An 18,741-nucleotide genomic window follows, 5' to 3' on the forward strand; every position below is an offset into this window, starting at 1 on the left:
AAGTAGAGATAGGTAGTATGTTTGAGGAAAGGAACCTGGAAATTTTTCCTCTTAGTGAAACGAAGCTCAAGGATAAAGGGGAAGTGTGGGTTGAAAATGTCTTGGGAGTAAAGTCAGGGGTTAGTGAGAGGACAAGAGCAAGGGAAGGAGTAGCACTACTCCTGAAACAGGAGTTGTTGGAGTATGTGATAGAATGTAAGAAAGTAAATTCTAGATTGATATGGGTAAAACTGAAAGTTGATGGAGAGAGATGGGTGATTATTGGTGCATATGCAACTGGGCATGAGAAGAAAGATCATGAGAGTAAAGTGTTTTGGGAGCAGCTGGATGAGTGTGTTACTTGTTTTGATAAAGAAGACCATGTCATAGTGATGGGTGATTTGAATGCAAAGGTGAGAAATGTGGCAGTTGAGGGAATAATTGGTATACATGGGGTGTTCAGTGTTGTAAATGGAAATGGTGAAAAGCTTGTAGATTTATACGTTGAAAAAGGACTGGTGATTTGGAATACCTGGTTTAAAAAGCGAGATATACATAAGTATGCGTATGTAAGTAGGAGAGATGGCCAGAGAGCGTTATTGGATTTAACTGTTAATTGATAGGCTCGCGAAAGAGTGACTTTTGGATGTTAATGTGCTGAGAGGTGTAACTTGAGGGATTTGAGATCATTATCTTGTTGAGGCGACGGTGAAGATTTGTGGGGATTTTCAGAAAAGAATGGAGAATGTTGGGGTAAAGAGAGTATTGAGAGTAAGTGAGCTTGGGAAGGAGACATGTGTGAGGGAAGTACCAGGAGAGACTGAGTACAGAATGGAAAAGGGTGAGAACAAAGGAGATAAGGGGAGTGGGGGAGTAATGGGATGTATTCAGGGAAGCAGTGATGGCTTGCGCAAAAGATGCTTGTGGCATGAGAAGCGTGGGAGGTGGGTTGATTAGAAAAGGGAGTGAGTGGTGGCATGAAGAGGTAAGATTATTAGTGAAAGAGAACAGAGAGGCTTTTGGACGGTTTTTGCGGGGAAAAAATGCAAATGAGTGGGAAATGTATAAAAGAAAGAGACAGGAGGTCAAAAGAAAGGTGGAAGAGGTGAAAAAGAGGGCAAATGAGAGCTGGGGTGAGAGAGTATCATTAAATTTTAGGGAGAATAAAAAGATGTTCTGGAAGTAGGTAAATAAATTGCGTAAGACAAGGGAGCAAATGGGAACTTCAGTGAAGGTGGCAAATGGGGAGGTGAAAACAAGTAGTGGTGATATGAGGAGATGGAGCGACTATTTTGAAGGTTTGTTGAATGTGTTTGATGATAGAGTGGCAGATATAGGGTGTTTTGGTCGAGGTGGTGTGTAAAGTGAGAGGGTTAGGGAAAATGAATTGGTAAATAGAGAAGAGGTAGTAAAAGCTTTGCGGAAGATGAAAGCCAGCAAGGCAGCAGGTTTGGATGGTATTCCAGTGGAATTTATTAAAGAATGGGGTGACTGTATTAATCACTGGTTGGTAAGGTTATTTAATGTATTCATGACTCACGGTGAAGTGCCTGAGGATTGGCGGAATGCTTGCATAGTGTCATTGTACAAAGGCAAAGGGGATAAGAGTGAGTGCTCAAATTACAGAGGTATAATTTTGTTGAGTATTCCTGGCAAATTGTATAGGAGGGTATTGATTGAGAGGGTGAAGGCATGTACAGAGCATCAGACTGGGGAAGAGTATTGTGGTTTCAGAAGTGGTAGAGGATGTATGGATCAGGCGTTGACTTTGAAGAATGTATGTGGGAAATACTCAGAAAAGCAAATGGATTTGTATGTGGCGTTTATGGATCTGGAGAAGGCATATGATAGAGTTGATAGAGAACCCACTCACACACACATGCACACATACACACGTCCACATGCGCAACATACACACCCACACATCCCAACGAACACACATATATACACACACAGACACACACATATACACACATGCACACAATTCACACTGTTTGCCCCTACTCACCCCCATCGTCACCCCGCCACACACGGAATAACATCTTCCTCCCCCTCTCGTGTGCGCGAGGCAGCGCCAGGAAAAGACAACAAAGGCCCCATTCGTTCACACTCAGTCTCCAGCTGTCATGGAATAATGCCCGAAACCACAGCTCCCTTTCCACATCCAGGCCCCACACAACTTTCCATGGTTTACCCCAGACGCTTCACATGCCCTGATTCAATCCATTGATAGCACGTCGACCCCGGTATACCACATTGATCCAAATCACTCTATTCCTTGCACGCCTTTCACCTTCCTGCATGTTCAGGCCCCGATCACTCAAAATCTTTTTCATTCCATCTTTCCATCTCCAATTTGGTCTCCCACTCCTCTTCATTCCCTCCACCTCCGACACATATATCCTCTTGGTCAATCTTTCCTCACTCATTCTCTCCAAACCATTTCAAAACACCCTCTTCTGCTCCCTCAACCACGCTCTTTTTATTTCCACACATCTCTCTTACCCTTACATTACTTACTCGATCAAACCACCTCACACCACACATTGTCCTCATACATCTCATTTCCAGCACATCCACCCTCCTGCGCACAACTCTATCCATAGCCCACCCCTCGCAACCATACAACATTGTTGGAACCATTATTCCTTCAAACATAGCCATTTTTGCTTTCGGAGATAATGTTCTCGACTTCCAAACATTTTTCAAGGCTCCCAGAATTTTCGCCTCCTCCCCCACCCTATGATTCACTTCCGCTTCCATGGTTCCCTCCGCTGCCAGATACACGCCCAGTTATCTAAAACACTTTACTTCCTCCAGTTTTTCTCCATTCAAACTTACCTCCCAAATGACTTGACCCTCAACCCTACTGTACCTAATAACCTTGCTCTTATTCACATTTACTCTTAATTTTCTTCTTTCACACACTTTACCAAACTCAGTCACCAGCTTCTGCAGTTTCTCACATGAATCAGCCACTAGCGCTATATCATCAGCGAACAACAACTGACTCACTTCCCAAGCTCTCTCATCCACAACAGACTGCATATTTGCCCCTTTCCAAAACTCTTTCATTCACCTCCCTAACAACCCCATCCATAAACATATTAAACAACCATGGAGACATCACACACCCCTGCCGCAAACCTACATTCACTGAGAACCAATCACTTTCCTCTCTTCCTGCACGTACACATGCCTTACATCTTCGATAAAAACTTTTCACTGCTTCTAACAACTTGCCTCCCACACCATATATTCTTAAAACCTTCCACAGAGCATCTCTATCAACTCTATCATATGCCTTCTCCAGATCCATAAATGCTACATACAAATCCATTTGCTTTTTTAAGTATATTTCACATACATTCTTCAAAGCAAACACCTGATCCACTTATCCTCTACCACTTCTGAAACCACAGTGCTCTTCCCCAATCTTATGCTCTGTACATGCCTTCACCCTCTCAATCAATACCCTCCCATATGATTTACCAGGAATACTCAACAAATTTATACCTCTGTATATATATATATATATATATATATATATATATATATATATATATATATATATATATATATATATATATATATATATATATATATATATATATATATATATATATATATATATATTTACACGGGTATGGAGAGAGAAAGAGAGATTGGAGAATTTGATCCATTTTGAAAGGCAGTATAAAATGAATAGTCTATGGCTCATTGTAAAAACTTACTAAGACGCAGTTCTGCATCAATATTAGTGAGAAAGCTGTGTTACATAAATAATTGCTGTATGTATCCAGCGAGTAATCATGGTGTGACTCAGTTAATATGGCTGTTTCCTTGTCTGTTAATTTGCCGAAATTTTTTAGTGGGGATTGTCTTGTTAACTTCCTTGCATTCTTCCGTTTTCACTTACGACTTTTTTAGTAGTTTCTTCATGATTCATATTTCACCGTCTCATTTCTCCATCTACCACTGTCATTGATCAATTCTTCATCATTTACAACTCACCGTCTAATGCGTTCTCTTATTACTTCTGTGCAACTTTTCTCATTAATAGCCGCTCGCTTTCCCATTTCTTAGATTATCGCTGAAACAAAATTCTGCTTTATCATTCACACCCAACGCTGATTCTTACACACATCACTGACGTTGTGTTTACCTGATAACAGATTTCTGATGCCAAATGTTGCAAAATTTACCAGTCCAGCGACCAAAATAAGTGACCTTTTCCCCTTTCAGCGTTCACCGATTGCAACACCAGTGCTGCCAACTTGAAGGAAGAGCCAGTCTTCCTCTCTTCATGTCTTCGACCTCCTCTTTATGACCTGGTAAGTCGACTGGGATGGCCTCCACATGTCGCTCCCGAGTCACGGTTAATTATAAAACCGTTGTCACTTGTACGAAAGCATTTCCTCCCAGGAACTTCGCCAGTCTTCCCAAACGAGCCAGCATTCATGCAGTGCTTTCGAAATTTCAATGCAGGAAGTCAAGGCGTGGGAACTGAATATCAACTGCTTGAGTATGACCTTGCGATCCTTGAGTATAAGGGTACAAACCTTGAACATGACGGTACGAGCCTTGAACTCAATAATATGATCCTTGAACAAGACAGTATAATCCTTTAGCACGACGGTACGACCTATGAGCACAATAGTGCGACCCTTGAGCACAATGGTACTACTGTTAAGCACGACGGAACGACCCCAGGATGTGATGGCGTGATCATATCCAAAGGTCGTAACAGGGTGCTCAGTGGTCTTACTGTCATACTCAAGGATCCAAACATCGCACTCAAGGATCCTCTCATTGTGCTCAAGGGTTGTACCATCGTACTCAAGGGTCATACCGTCATGCTCAAGGGTTGTAACGTCATACTTAAGGGTTGTACCTTCGTAATCAAGCAGTTAACATATAGTTCTCACATCCTAAACTTTTAACCCACACTTTCCTCACAACCAAGCATACAGTCAGTGTCAGCTGCACTACATTACAAGATAAAACATTCTTGATTTGGAAGCGTTACTCAAATTCCCTCCTGTTCAATCTAAGTAGTTTGAGAAAATATTACACAACTCCTTTTTATTTCAAGCTCTTTCCACGTTCTCTTAAGTAATTTTACAGATATTCACACAATATTCTTTTCGTTCGTTTATAGTTATGTTTGACGCAAACTGATTTTTAGTAAAATTCAGATATATCGTGGTTTAACCTCTGCTTGTTATGATTATCTGAATTTGATCCGTCTTGAAATAAACAGGAAGGTAATTAAAGACAATAGATATACATTTATCTCAAAGTTTAACTATAATCTTCCTTTTTGAATATATATCCATCCTTGTTCTATCTCTCTTCCTACGGCTGAAAACTTATATTTGATCGACGTTTTTATCCAGCAAAAGTCCAATGTTGGTCTTCACGACATAAACCAGAAGGATGTCGCTCCAGCCATGTCTCTGATTTGTGTGTGTGAGTTGCCGCTCTGTTGGCCAGTACAGCAGTCATATCCAGAGTTTCACAGGTTGCCCAAATCAAACAGTTCTCGGTGGTTCAGTCCATTTACATGATCATCAGCACGGCGTTCTGAAGGTATACAGAACGATTATCTATTGGCAAAAGTTTGGCTTATACTATGCGAAAGATACTGTTTAGAGCTACATCATAATATCGAATATTGAACATACGAGGTTTTGTTATGAAAACTATATAAAAATGAGAAAATTTCTACCTCTCTATAATGGCTTCCTATTTCACAAGTGTATGATTTTGCAAATCATAAGCTCGTAAGTAGTGCTTCCTCTGAGTGTAGTGGTGAAGATGAGATCTTGTTACACAGGAATAGCAAAATATCAGACTGGGACGTTAGGATCGCCGGTCATTAATCACTTTACATAACTTTGTGATATTTTCTCCAAGAGTTTTATTTTGCTGTATAATGATGGAGTGTGAGCTGGAGAAGATCCGAGGACTGGTAGTGATGGAGAGGGTAGATAGTGATGGTGTCAGGTGACGATAGTGGTGATGTTGCAGGTGATGCTAGATGTGGTGATAGTGACAGGTGATGATAGAGGTGGTGTTGGTGGAAGGTGATGATCGAGGTGGTGTTGGTGGAAGGTGATGATAGAGGTGGTGATGCTGGTAGGTGATGATAGTGGTGGTAATGGTGGAAGGTGATGATAGAGGTGGTGTTGGTGGAAGGTGATGATAGTGGTGGTAATGGTGGAAGGTGATGATAGAGGTGGTGAAGGTGGCAGGCGATGGTAGCGGTGGTGATGGTGGCAGGTTGTGATAGTGGTGGTAATGGTGGAAGGTGATGATAGAGGTGGAGATGTTGGCAAGTGATGATAGAGGTGGTGATGGTGACTTATCTTTGTGCTTGATACATATTTCAACAGTGTGTATCGTATACGATATTTCAATATCCATCATTCTTAGGGTGAAGATGAGATCTAGTAATGATGACATGACAGTCCCCCTCGTTTGGATATGGTCACTGATATGCTGGTATGAAAGTTTTCCTGTATGCCCACTTTAGAACTTGTCTCCATTACTCTCCGTCTCCATGAGAGTCCAGATTCATTCCTCATTGTCTCTCTCTCTTTTAATATCGAAATTTGTCATTATCAGTACTTTATCCACTGTGTGTGTATGTGTGTGTGTGTGTGTGTGTGTGTGTGTGTGTGTGTGTGTGTGTGTGTGTGTGTGTGTGTGTGTGTGTGTGTGTGTGTGTGTGTGTGTGTGCAGAATTCTACTATGTGAATCCTTAGTATCCCACACCACCAATTCTATTTCACCAATATTTCTCATACATAGGTAATGTTAAATCTATAAACCCTCTCACGTGCATCAGTATTATTGGATGTTTTATCTACTTAAGTAATTCCTTGATGCTATGATCCCCGTCTACACGGGTTACAGTGATGTAGTCTCCCTGCAGTCATGCGAAGTTACCTCAAGATCCACCGCGTGCGTTTAATTATGGATTTGAATATTGATTGTTAGGTTTGTTTTTCTTCCACCAAATCTCGTGTGTCATCTGCTTCAATTTTCAGGAAATGTTGGTTATGCTAATATGTCAGTCATCAGCCTCATTTCCTCGTTCCATCATCCAATTCTCCGACAGCTAATTATAGATAAATCGGTACGTCATTCATTACTTAGTTTGAATCAAAATATACTTTGAAATGTTTATGATTTATTTTTCTATGTTCTTCCACTATGGCTATGAGGGGTAAATTCAGTTTGAATCATCTTCCTGCCAGTTGTCATCTGCTTTTGATTTTGTGTGAGACGATCCAATTCCATTACGTCTTCCCATCTCCAGCAAGTTCTTCATCCACCATCACATCAAGAATAACATTACCTTCTGGATTTTAATATGATAAGCTAGACATAAAAGCTGCACAAATCTTTAAAGACTGAATTGGAAATTTCCCTATTTTCGTATTTTCGTAAAGAGAATGAAATATGCATCTTCAGATACACTGTTAAAGCTATATTCTTGTCAAATTAATGTGATTTCTGGCTGATACATGTGACAGACTGAGAGTTACACTTGTAAGCTTGTACTGAAACCAATTTATGTAAACTAGAGTCAGTAGCATTCTTTGACATGCACATTGTTCACATAGTTATATCTCTTACATGTAATATCCTTTTCATCAATCATTTCAACAAAAACACAAAATGGTTAAACAAATAGTTTCCTATATTGCTCAAGAAGATCAAACACTGACAACTTTGTATTACTACTATGAATCACTGGTAAGTGAGCATAGCAGCCTGCGAGACATCGATAACTGAACATTACAACTTGTGAAACACTAGCAGCTCAGAATGACAACCTGGGAGACATCGGACACCGACTCTGGCAGCTTATACAACACCTGGTGTGATATAACTGATGATGCATTGATAACTGAGCCTTTCACCTTGTGACCACAGGTCTCTGAGGGTCGTAACCAGTGAAACGCCAGAACGGAACGTTAAGATCAGCGACACAACCAACTGACCAACACTGTCTGTGAAAACACTGGCAGAATATTGTCTCATGTCACCACCTATATAGACCAGTGGACACTGGACGTCACAATGGGTGAAACTTGATAATGAAACACCACAACATGTGGAGGACTAGGGACTGACAGATAAAACCTGTTATCCTATATTTTACCTACAATAGCCATACACCACCAGAAACATTCTCTGTCGTTGCTTGAGACGATCATTTCGTAAGCAATATCTTCCAGGATTCGGTTAAATCAAAGAAATAAGACGTATAGAAAGACCAATCCTTTGTTCAAGTTTGCATGCAACTGTAGAGCATCACATCTGCATGATAAAGGATTAACAAGGACGAATGAACAGCATACGTAAACATTTCTGAGCTTTGTGATGAATTCCCAGTTCTTGATGTGCTTGATTTGAAAGGTACTCAAAACATCTTATGGTGAAAAACTTCCCTGGCATTTATGACGTTGCCTTACATCAGGGAATATTGATCGGTAGAAAGTGACCTATTTTGTTATTGCTGGAAAGTTTATTAGTAAAAAGTATAATTCAGGATAGTTGAAATCTTCCTTTTTGGCAAATGTGTTCCAACGACACCAGCTGAACTAATATTTTCTGCTCAAGATCGCCCGCACGTAGGTGGCTGTCCAAAGGTAATTTTCTTAATAACTCTCTGTCTGTCGGTCTCTCTCTCTCTCTCTCTCTCTCTCTCTCTCTCTCTCTCTCTCTCTCTCTCTCTCTCTCTCTCTCTCTCTCTCTCTCTCTCTCTCTCTCTCTCTCTCTCTCATTTGTATGTCTGTATGTATGTCTGTTAACCCAATTCTAAACCCTTCTCACTCTCTCTTTTTCTCTTTCTCATCTCTCCTTTCCCATCCCTTTTCTCTTTGCTCTTGCTTTTCCCCCTCTTCTCTTGGCTAGGACTTTGTCTTCATAATCTAGGTCACTCCTGTCAGGTTCCCACGGGCTCCTGGTGACGAGAGGCTCTTGAATTAATGTAATTACTGACGGCATTCCTTCTGGACTAACTGCTCTGGAATTCTCAGCTGCGAAAACAAGTTTTGTTTTACTTTTAGTCGACACACACACAAACACACACACATACACATACAAACACACACACACACACACACACACACACACACACACACACACACACACACAGACACACAGACACACACACACACACACACACACACACACACACACACAGACACACACACACACACACACACACACACACACACACACACATACACACATACACAAAAATATATATATATATATATATATATATATATATATATATATATATATATATATATATATATATATATATATATATATATATATATATATATATATATATATATATATATATATATATATATATATGTCGTAGAAGGCGACTAGACGGGACGGGAGCGGGGGGCCAGAAATCCTCACCTCCTTGTATTTTAACTTTCTAAAAATGGGAAACAGAAGGAGTCACGCGGGGAGTGCTCATCCTCCTCGTAGACTCAGATTGGGGTGTCTAAATGTGTGTGGATGTAACCAAGATGTGAAAAAAGGAGAAATAGGAAGTATGTTTGAGGAAATGAACCTGGATGTTTTGGCTCTGAGTGAAACGAAGCTCAAGGGTAAAGGGGAAGAGTGGTTTGGGAATGTCTTGGGAGTAAAGTCAGGGGTTAGTGAGAGGACAAGAGCAAGGGAAGGAGTAGCAGTACTCCTAGCACAGGAGTTGTGTGAGTATGTGATAGAATGAAAAAGTAAATTCTCGATTAATATGGGTAAAACTGAAAGTTGATGGAGAGAGATGGGTGATTATTGGTGCATATGCACCTGGGCATGAGAAGAAAGATCATGAGAGGCAAGTGTTTTGGGAGCAGCTGAATGAGTGTGTTAGTGGTTTTGATGCACAAGACCGAGTTATAGTGATGGGTGATTTGAATGCAAAGGTGAGTGATGTGGCAGTTGAGGGAATAATTGGTATACATGGGGTGTTCAGATTTGTAAATGGAAATGGTGAAGAGCTTGTAGATTTATGTGCTGAAAAAAGACTGGTGATTGGGAATACCTGGTTTAAAAAGCGAGATATAGATAAGTATACATATGTAAGAAGGAGAGATGGCCAGAGAGTGTTATTGGATTACGTTTTAATTGACAGGCGCGCGAAAGAGAGACTTTTGGATGTTAATGTGCTGAGAGGTGCAACTGGAGGGATGTCTGATCATTATCCTGTGGAGGCTAAGGTGAAGATTTGTATGGGTTTTCAGAAAAGAAGAGTGAATGATGGGGTGAAGAGGGTGGTGAGAGTAAGTGAGCTTGGGAAAGAGACTTGTGTGAGGAAGTACCAGGAGAGACTGAGTACAGAATGGAAAAAGGTGAGAACAATGGAAGTAAGGGGAGTGGGGGAAGAATGGGATGGATTTAGGGAATCAGTGATGGATTGCGCAAAAGATGCTTGTGGCATGAGAAGAGTGGGAGGTGGGTTGATTAGAAAGGGTAGTGTGTGGTGGGATGAAGAAGTAAGATTATTAGTGAAAGAGAAGAGAGAGGCATTTGGACGATTTTTGCAGGGAAAAAATGCAATTCAGTGGGAGATGTATAAAAGAAAGAGACAGGAGGTCAAGAGAAAGGTGAAAGAGGTGAAAAAGAGGGCAAATGAGAGTTGGGGTGAGAGAGTATCACTGAATTTTAGGGAGACTAAAAGAATGTTCTGGAAGGAGGTAAATAAAGTGCGTAAAACAAGGGAGGAAATGGGAACTTCAGTGAAGGGCGCTAATGGGGAGGTGATAACAAGTAGCGGTGATGTGAGGAGATGGAGTGAGTATTTTGAAGGTTTGTTGAATGTGTTTGATGATAGAGTGGCAGATATAGGGTGTTTTGGTCGAGGTGGTGTGCAAAGTGAGAGTGTTAGGGAAAATGATTTTGTAAACAGAGAAGAGGCAGTAAAAGCTTTGGGGAAGATGAAAGCCGGCAAGGCAGCAGGTTTTGATGGTATTGCAGTGGAATCTATTAAAAAAGGTGGTGACTGTATTGTTGACTGGTTGGTAAGGTTATTTAATGTATGTATGACTCATGGTGAGGTGCCTGAGGATTGGCGGAATGCGTGCATAGTGCCATTGTACAAAGGCAAAGGGGATAAGAGTGAGTGCTCAAATTTCAGAGGTATAAGTCTGTTGAGCATTCCTGGTAAATTATATGGGAGGGTATTGATTGAGAGGGTGAAAGCATGTACAGAGCATCAGATTGGGGAAGAGCAGTGTGGTTTCAGAAGTGGTAGAGGATGTGTGGATCAGGTGTTTGCTTTGAAGAATGTATGTGAGAAATACTTAAAAAAGCAAATGGAGTTGTATGTAGCATTTATAGATCTGGAGAAGGCATATGATAGAGTTGATAGAGATGCTCTGTGGAAGGTATTAAGAATATATGGTGTGGGAGGCAAGTTGTTAGAAGCAGTGAAAAGTTTTTATCGAGGATGTAAGGCATGTGTACGTGTAGGAAGAGAGGAGAGTGATTGGTTCTCAGAGAATGTAGGTTTGCGGCAGGGGTGTGTGATGTCTCCATGGTTGTTTAATTTGTTTATGGATGGTGTTGTTAGGGAGGTGAAGGTAAGAGTTTTGGAAAGAGGGGCAAGTATGAAGTCTGTTGTGGATGAGAGAGCTTGGGAAGTGAGTCAGTTGTTGTTCGCTGATGATACAGCGCTGGTGGCTGATTCATGTAAGAAACTGCAGAAGCTGGTGACTGAGTTTGGTAAAGTGTGTGAAAGAAGAAAGTTAAGAGTAAATGTGAATAAGAGCAAGGTTATTAGGTACCGTAGGGTTGAGGGTCAAGTCATTTGGGAGGTAAGTTTGAATGGAGAAAAACTGGAGGAAGTTAAGTGTTTTAGATATCTTGGAGTGGATCTGGCAGCGGATGGAACCATGGAAACGGAAGTGAATCATAGGGTGGGGAAGGGGGCGAAAATCCTGGGAGCCTTGAAGAATGTTTGAAAGTCGAGAACATTATCTCGGAAAGCAAAAATGGGTATGTTTGAAGGAATAGCGGTTCCAACAATGTTGTATGGTTGCGAGGCGTGGGCTATGGATAGAGTTGTGCGCAGGAGGGTGGATGTGCGGGAAATGAGATGTTTCAGGACAATATGTGGTGTGAGGTGGTTTGATCGATTAAGTAATGTAAGGGTAAGAGAGATGTGTGGAAATAAAAAGAGCGTGGTTGAGAGAGCAGAAGAGTGTGTTTTGAAAAGGTTTGGGGACATGGAGAGAATGAGTGAGGAAAGATTGACCAAGAGGATATATGTGTCGGAGGTGGAGGGAACGAGGAGAAGTGGGAGACCAAATTGGAGGTGGAAAGATGTAGTGAAAAAGATTTTGATTGATCGGGGCCTGAACATGCAGGAGGGTGAAAGGTGGGCAAGGAATAGAGTGAATTGGATCGATGTGGTATACCGGGGTTGACGAGCTGTCAGTGGATTGAATCAGGGCATGTGAAGCGTCTGGGGTAAACCATAGAAAGTTGTGTGGGGCCTGGATGTGGAAAGGTAGCTGTGGTTTCGGGCATTATTGCATGACAGCTAGAGACTGAGTGTGAACGAATGGGGCCTTTGTTGTCTTTTCTTACCGCTACCTCGCAAACATGAGGGGGGAGGGGGATGGTATTCCATGTGTGGCGAGGTGGCGATGGGAATGAATAAAGACAGACAGTGTGAATTGTGTGCATGGGTATATATGTATGTGTCTGTGTGTGTATATATATGTGTACATTGAGATGTATAGGTACGTATATTTGCGTGTGTGGACGTGTATGTATATACACGGACAAGTTGATTGGGAGGTAAATTTGAATGGAGAAAAACTGGAGGAAGTCAAGTGTTTTAGATACCTGGAATTGGTTTCATCAGCAGATGGAACCATGGAAGTGGAAGTGAGTCACAGGGTGGGGGAGTGGCGAAGGTCCTGGGAGCGTTGAAGAATGTGTAGAAGGCGAGAACGTTATCTCGGAGAGCAAAACATTTGAAGGAATAGTGGTTCCAACAACTTTATATGCTTGCGAGACATGGTCTATGGATAGGGTTGTGCGGAGGAGGTTGGAGGTGTTGAAATGAAATGTTTGAGGACAATATGCGGTGTGAGGTGGTTTGAACGAGTGAGTAATTAAAGGGTAAGAGAGATGTGTGGTAATAAAGAGAGTGGGGTTGAGAGAGCAGATGAGGGTGTGTTAAAATGGTTTGTTCACAAGGAAAGAATGAATAAGGAAAGATTGTCAAAGAGGATATATGTGTCAAAGGTAAAGGGAACGAGGAGAAGCGGAAGATCAAATTAGAGGTGTAAGGATGGAGTGAAAAAGATTTTGAGCGATCGAGGTCTGAACATACAGGAGGCTAAGAAGCGTGCAAGGAATAAAGTGGATTAGAACGATGTGGTATACCGGGGTCGAGGTCCTGCGAGTGGATTGAATCAGGGGATGTGAAGTGTCTGGGGTAAACTATCAAGAGGTTTCTGGGGCCTGGATGTGGAGGGGGAGCTGTGGTTTCGGTGCATTACACTTAACAGCTAAAGACTTAGTGTGAACGAATGTGGCCTTTTTTGTATGTTTTCCTGGCTGTAACCCGCTAAAGCAGGGGGTAACAACGCTGTTTCCTGTGTGGCGGAGTAGCGCTGAGAAAGGATGAAAGCAAGCAAGTATGAATATGTACATTTTTATGTGCATGTATATGTATGTATATGTGTATATATTGATATGGATATGTATATGTACGTATATGGGAGTTTCTGTATATTCATATGTGTACATGAGTGGATGACCCACCCTTCGTCTGTTTCCTGGCGCTACATCGCTCACGGGGGATACGGTGATCATGTATGATGGATATATATATATATATATATATATATATATATATATATATATATATTATATATATATATATATATATATATATATATATATATTATCCCAGGGGATAGAGGATTAAGAATACTTCCCACGTATTCCCTGCGTGTCGTAGAAGGCGACTAAAAGGGGAGGGAGCGGGGGGCTGGAAATCCTCCCCTCTCGTTTTTTTTTTTTTTTCTTTTTTTTTTTAATTTTCCAAAAGAAGGAACAGAAAATTGGGCCAGGTGAGGGTATTCCCTCAAAGGCCCAGTCCTCTGTTCTAAATGCTACCTCGCTAACGCGGGAAATGGCGAATAGTTTAAAAGAAGAAAAAGAATATATATATATATATATATATATATATATATATATATATATATATATATATATATATATATTTTTTTTTTTTTTTTTTCTTTTATTTTGCTTTGTCGCTGTCTCCCGCGTTTGCGAGGTAGCGCAAGGAAACAGACGAAAGAAATGGCCCAACCCACCCCCATACACATGTATATACATACGTCCACACACGCAAATATACATACCTACACAGCTTTCCATGGTTTACCCCAGACGCTTCACATACCTTGATTCAATCCACTGACAGCACGTCAACCCCGGTATACCACATCGCTCCGATTCACTCTATTCCTTGCCCTCCTTTCACCCTCCTGCATGTTCAGGCCCCGATCAATCAAAATCTTTTTCACTCCATATATATATATATATATATATATATATATATATATATATATATATATATATATATATATCAGAGGTATAAGTTTGTTGAGTATTCCTGGTAAATGATATGGGAGGGTATTGATTGAGAGGGTGAAGGCATGTACAGAGCATCAGATTGGGGAAGAGCAGTGTGGTTTCAGAAGTGGTAGAGGATGTGTGGATCAGGTGTTTGCTTTGAAGAATGTATGTGAGAAATACTTAGAAAAGCAAATGGATTTGTATGTAGCATTTATGGATCTGGAGAAGGCATATGATAGAGTTGATAGAGAAGCTCTGTGGAAGGTATTAAAAATATATGGTGTGGGAGGAAAGTTGTTAGAAGCAGTGAAAAGTTTTTATCGAGGATGTAAGGCATGTGTACGTGTAGGAAGAGAGGAAAGTGATTGGTTCTCAGTGAATGTAGGTTTGCGGCAGGTGTGTGTGATGTCTCCATGGTTGTTTAATTTGTTTATGGATGGGGTTGTTAGGGAGGTAAATGCAAGAGTTTTGGAAAGAGGGGCAAGTATGAAGTCTGTTGGGGATGAGAGAGCTTGGGAAGTGAGTCAGTTGTTGTTCGCTGATGATACACCGCTGGTGGCTGATTCATGTGAGAAACTGCAGAAGCTGGTGACTGAGTTTGGTAAAGTGTGTGGAAGAAGAAAGTTAAGAGTAAATGTGAAAAAGAGCAAGGTTATTAGGTACAGTAGGGTTGAGGGTCAAGTCAACTGGGAGGTGAGTTTGAATGGAGAAAAATTGGAGGAAGTGAAGTGTTTTAGATATCTGGGAGTGGATCTGGCAGCGGATGGAACCATGGAAGCGGAAGTGGATCATAGGTTGGGGGAGGGGGCGAAAATTCTGGGGGCCTTGAAGAATGTGTGGAAGTCGAGAACATTATCTCGGAAAGCAAAAATGGGTATGTTTGAAGGAATAGTGGTTCCAACAATGTTGTATGGTTGCGAGGCGTGGGCTATGGATAGAGTTGTGCGCAGGAGGATGGATGTGCTGGAAATGAGATGTTTGAGGACAATGTGTGGTGTGAGGTGGTTTGATCGAGTGAGTAACGTAAGGGTAAGAGAGATGTGTGGAAATAAAAAGAGCGTGGTTGAGAGAGCAGAAGAGGGTGTTTTGAAATGGTTTGGGCACATGGAGAGAATGAGTGAGGAAAGATTGACCAAGAGGATATATGTGTCGGAGGTGGAGGGAACGAGGAGAAGAGGGAGACCAAATTGGAGGTGGAAAGATGGAGTGAAAAAGATTTTGTGTGATCGGGGCCTGAACATGCAGGAGGGTGAGAGGAGGGCAAGGAATAGAGGGAGTTGGAGCGATGTGGTATACCGGGGTTGACGTGCTGTCAGTGGATTGAATCAAGGCATGTGAAGCGTCTGGGGTAAACCATGGAAAGCTGTGTAGGTATGTATATTTGCGTGTGTGGACGTATGTATATACATGTGTATGGGGGGGGGGGGTTGGGCCATTTCTTTCGTCTGTTTCCTTGCGCTACCTCGCAAACGCGGGAGACAGCGACAAAGTATAAAAAAAAAAAAAATATATCAATCCACTGTACGGCTAGCATTGGGTCAAGGCCACGATTACACAGACAAGCTTCCAGGAGACGCTGTCCATCCCTGGGGATAGGGGATTAAGAATACTTCCCACGTATTCCCTGCGTGTCGTAGAAGGCGACTAAAAGGGGAGGTAGCGGGGGGCTGGAAATCCTCCCCTCTTTTTCTTTTTTTTTTAAATTTTCCAAAAGAAGGAACAGAGGGGGCCAGGTGAGGATATTCCTAACGCTACCTCGCTAACGCGGGAAATGGCGAATAGTTTAAAAGAAAAGAAAGAGAAAAAGAAATATATATATATATATATATATATATATATATATATATATATATATATATATATATATATATATATATATATTCTTTTTTTTTTTTTCTTTTTTTTTTTTTCTTTTTTTTTTTTTTTTTTGCTTTGTCGCTGTCTCCTGCGTTTGCGAGGTAGCGCAAGGAAACAGACGAAAGAAATGGCCCAACCCAACCCCATACACATGTATATACATATGTCCACACATGCAAAATATACATACCTACACAGCTATTCATGGTTTACCTCAGACACTTTACATGCCCTAATTCAATCCACTGACAACTCGTCAACCGCGGTATACCACATCGCTCCAATTCACTCTATTCCTTGCCCCTCCTTTCACCCTCCTGCATGTTCAGGCCACGATCACACAAAACCTTTTTCACTCCATCTTTCCACCTCCAATTTGGTCTCCCACTTCTCCTCTTTCCCTCCACCTCCGACACATATATCCTCTTGGTCAATCTTTTCTCACTCATTCTCTCCATGTGCCCAAACCGTTTCAAAACACCCTCTTCTGCTCTCTCAACCACGCTCTTTTTATTTCCACACATCTCTCTTACCCTTAAGTTACTTACTCGATCAAACCACCTCACACCACACATTGTCCTCAAACATCTCATTTCCAGCACATCCATCCTCCTGCGCACAACTCTATCCATAGCCCACGCCTCGCAACCATACAACATTGTTGGAACCACTATTCCTTCAAACATACCCACTTTTGCTCTCCGAGATAATGTTCTCGACTTCCAAACATTCCTCAAGGCTCCCAGAATTTTCGCCCCCTCCCCCACCCTATGATCCACTTCCGTTTCCATGGTTCCATCCGCTGCCAGATCCACTCCCAGATATCTAAAACACTTTACTTCCTACAGTTTTTCTCCATTCAAACTTACTTCCCAATTGACTTGACCCTCAACCCCACTGTACCTAATTACCTTGCTCTTATTCACATTTACTCTTATATATATATATATATATATATATATATATATATATATATATATATATATATATATATATATATATATATATATATATATTTATTTATTTATATATTTATTATACTTTGTCGCTGTCTCCCGCGTTTGCGAGGTAGCGCAAGGAAACAGACGAAAGAAATGGCCCAACCCCCCCCCATACACATGTATATACATACGTCCACACACGCAAATATACATACCTACACAGCTTTCCATGGTTTACCCCAGACGCTTCACATGCCTTAATTCAATCCACTGACAGCACGTCAACCCCGGTATACCACATCGCTCCAATTCACTCTATTCCTTGCCCTCCTTTCACCCTCCTGCATGTTCAGGCCCCGATCACACAAAATCTTTTTCACTCCATCTTTCCACCTCCAATTTGGTCTCCCTCTTCTCCTCGTTCCCTCCACATCCGACACATATATCCTCTTGGTCAATCTATCCTCACTCATTCTCTCCATGTGCCCAAACCACTTCAAAACACCCTCTTCTGCTCTCTCAACCACGCTCTTTTTATTTCCACACATCTCTCTTACCCTTACGTTACTCACTCGATCAAACCACCCCACACCACACATTGTCCTCAAACATCTCATTTCCAGCACATCCATCCTCCTGCGCACAACTCTATCCATAGCCCACGCCTCGCAACCATACAACATTGTTGGAACCACTATTCCTTCAAACATACCCATTTTTGCTTTCCGAGATAATGTTCTCGACTTCCACACATTCTTCAAGGCCCCCAGAATTTTCGCCCCCTCCCCCACCCTATGATCCACTTCCGCTTCCATAGTTCCATCCGCTGCCAGATCCACTCCCAGATATCTAAAACACTTCACTTCCTCCAGTTTTTCTCCATTCAAACTCACCTCCCAATTGACTTGACCCTCAACCCTACTGTACCTAATAACCTTGCTCTTATTCACATTTACTCTTAACTTTCTTCTTCCACACACTTTACCAAACTCAGTCACCAGCTCCTGCAGTTTCTCACATGAATCAGCCACCAGCGGTGTATCATCAGCGAACAACAACTGACTCACTTCCCAAGCTCTCTCATCCTCAACAGACTTCATACTTGCCCCTCTTTCCAAAACTCTTGCATTTACCTCCCTAACAAACCCATCCATAAACAAATTAAACAACCATGGAGACATCACACAACCCTGCCGCAAACCTACATTCACTGAGAACCAATCAGTTTTCTCTTTTCCTACACGTACACATGCCTTACATCCTCGATAAAAACTTTTCACTGCTTCTAACAACTCTCCTCCCACACCATATATTCTTA

The sequence above is a fragment of the Panulirus ornatus genome, chromosome 14 (genome assembly GCF_036320965.1).
Source record: "Panulirus ornatus isolate Po-2019 chromosome 14, ASM3632096v1, whole genome shotgun sequence".
NCBI classification, from domain to species: domain Eukaryota; kingdom Metazoa; phylum Arthropoda; class Malacostraca; order Decapoda; family Palinuridae; genus Panulirus; species Panulirus ornatus.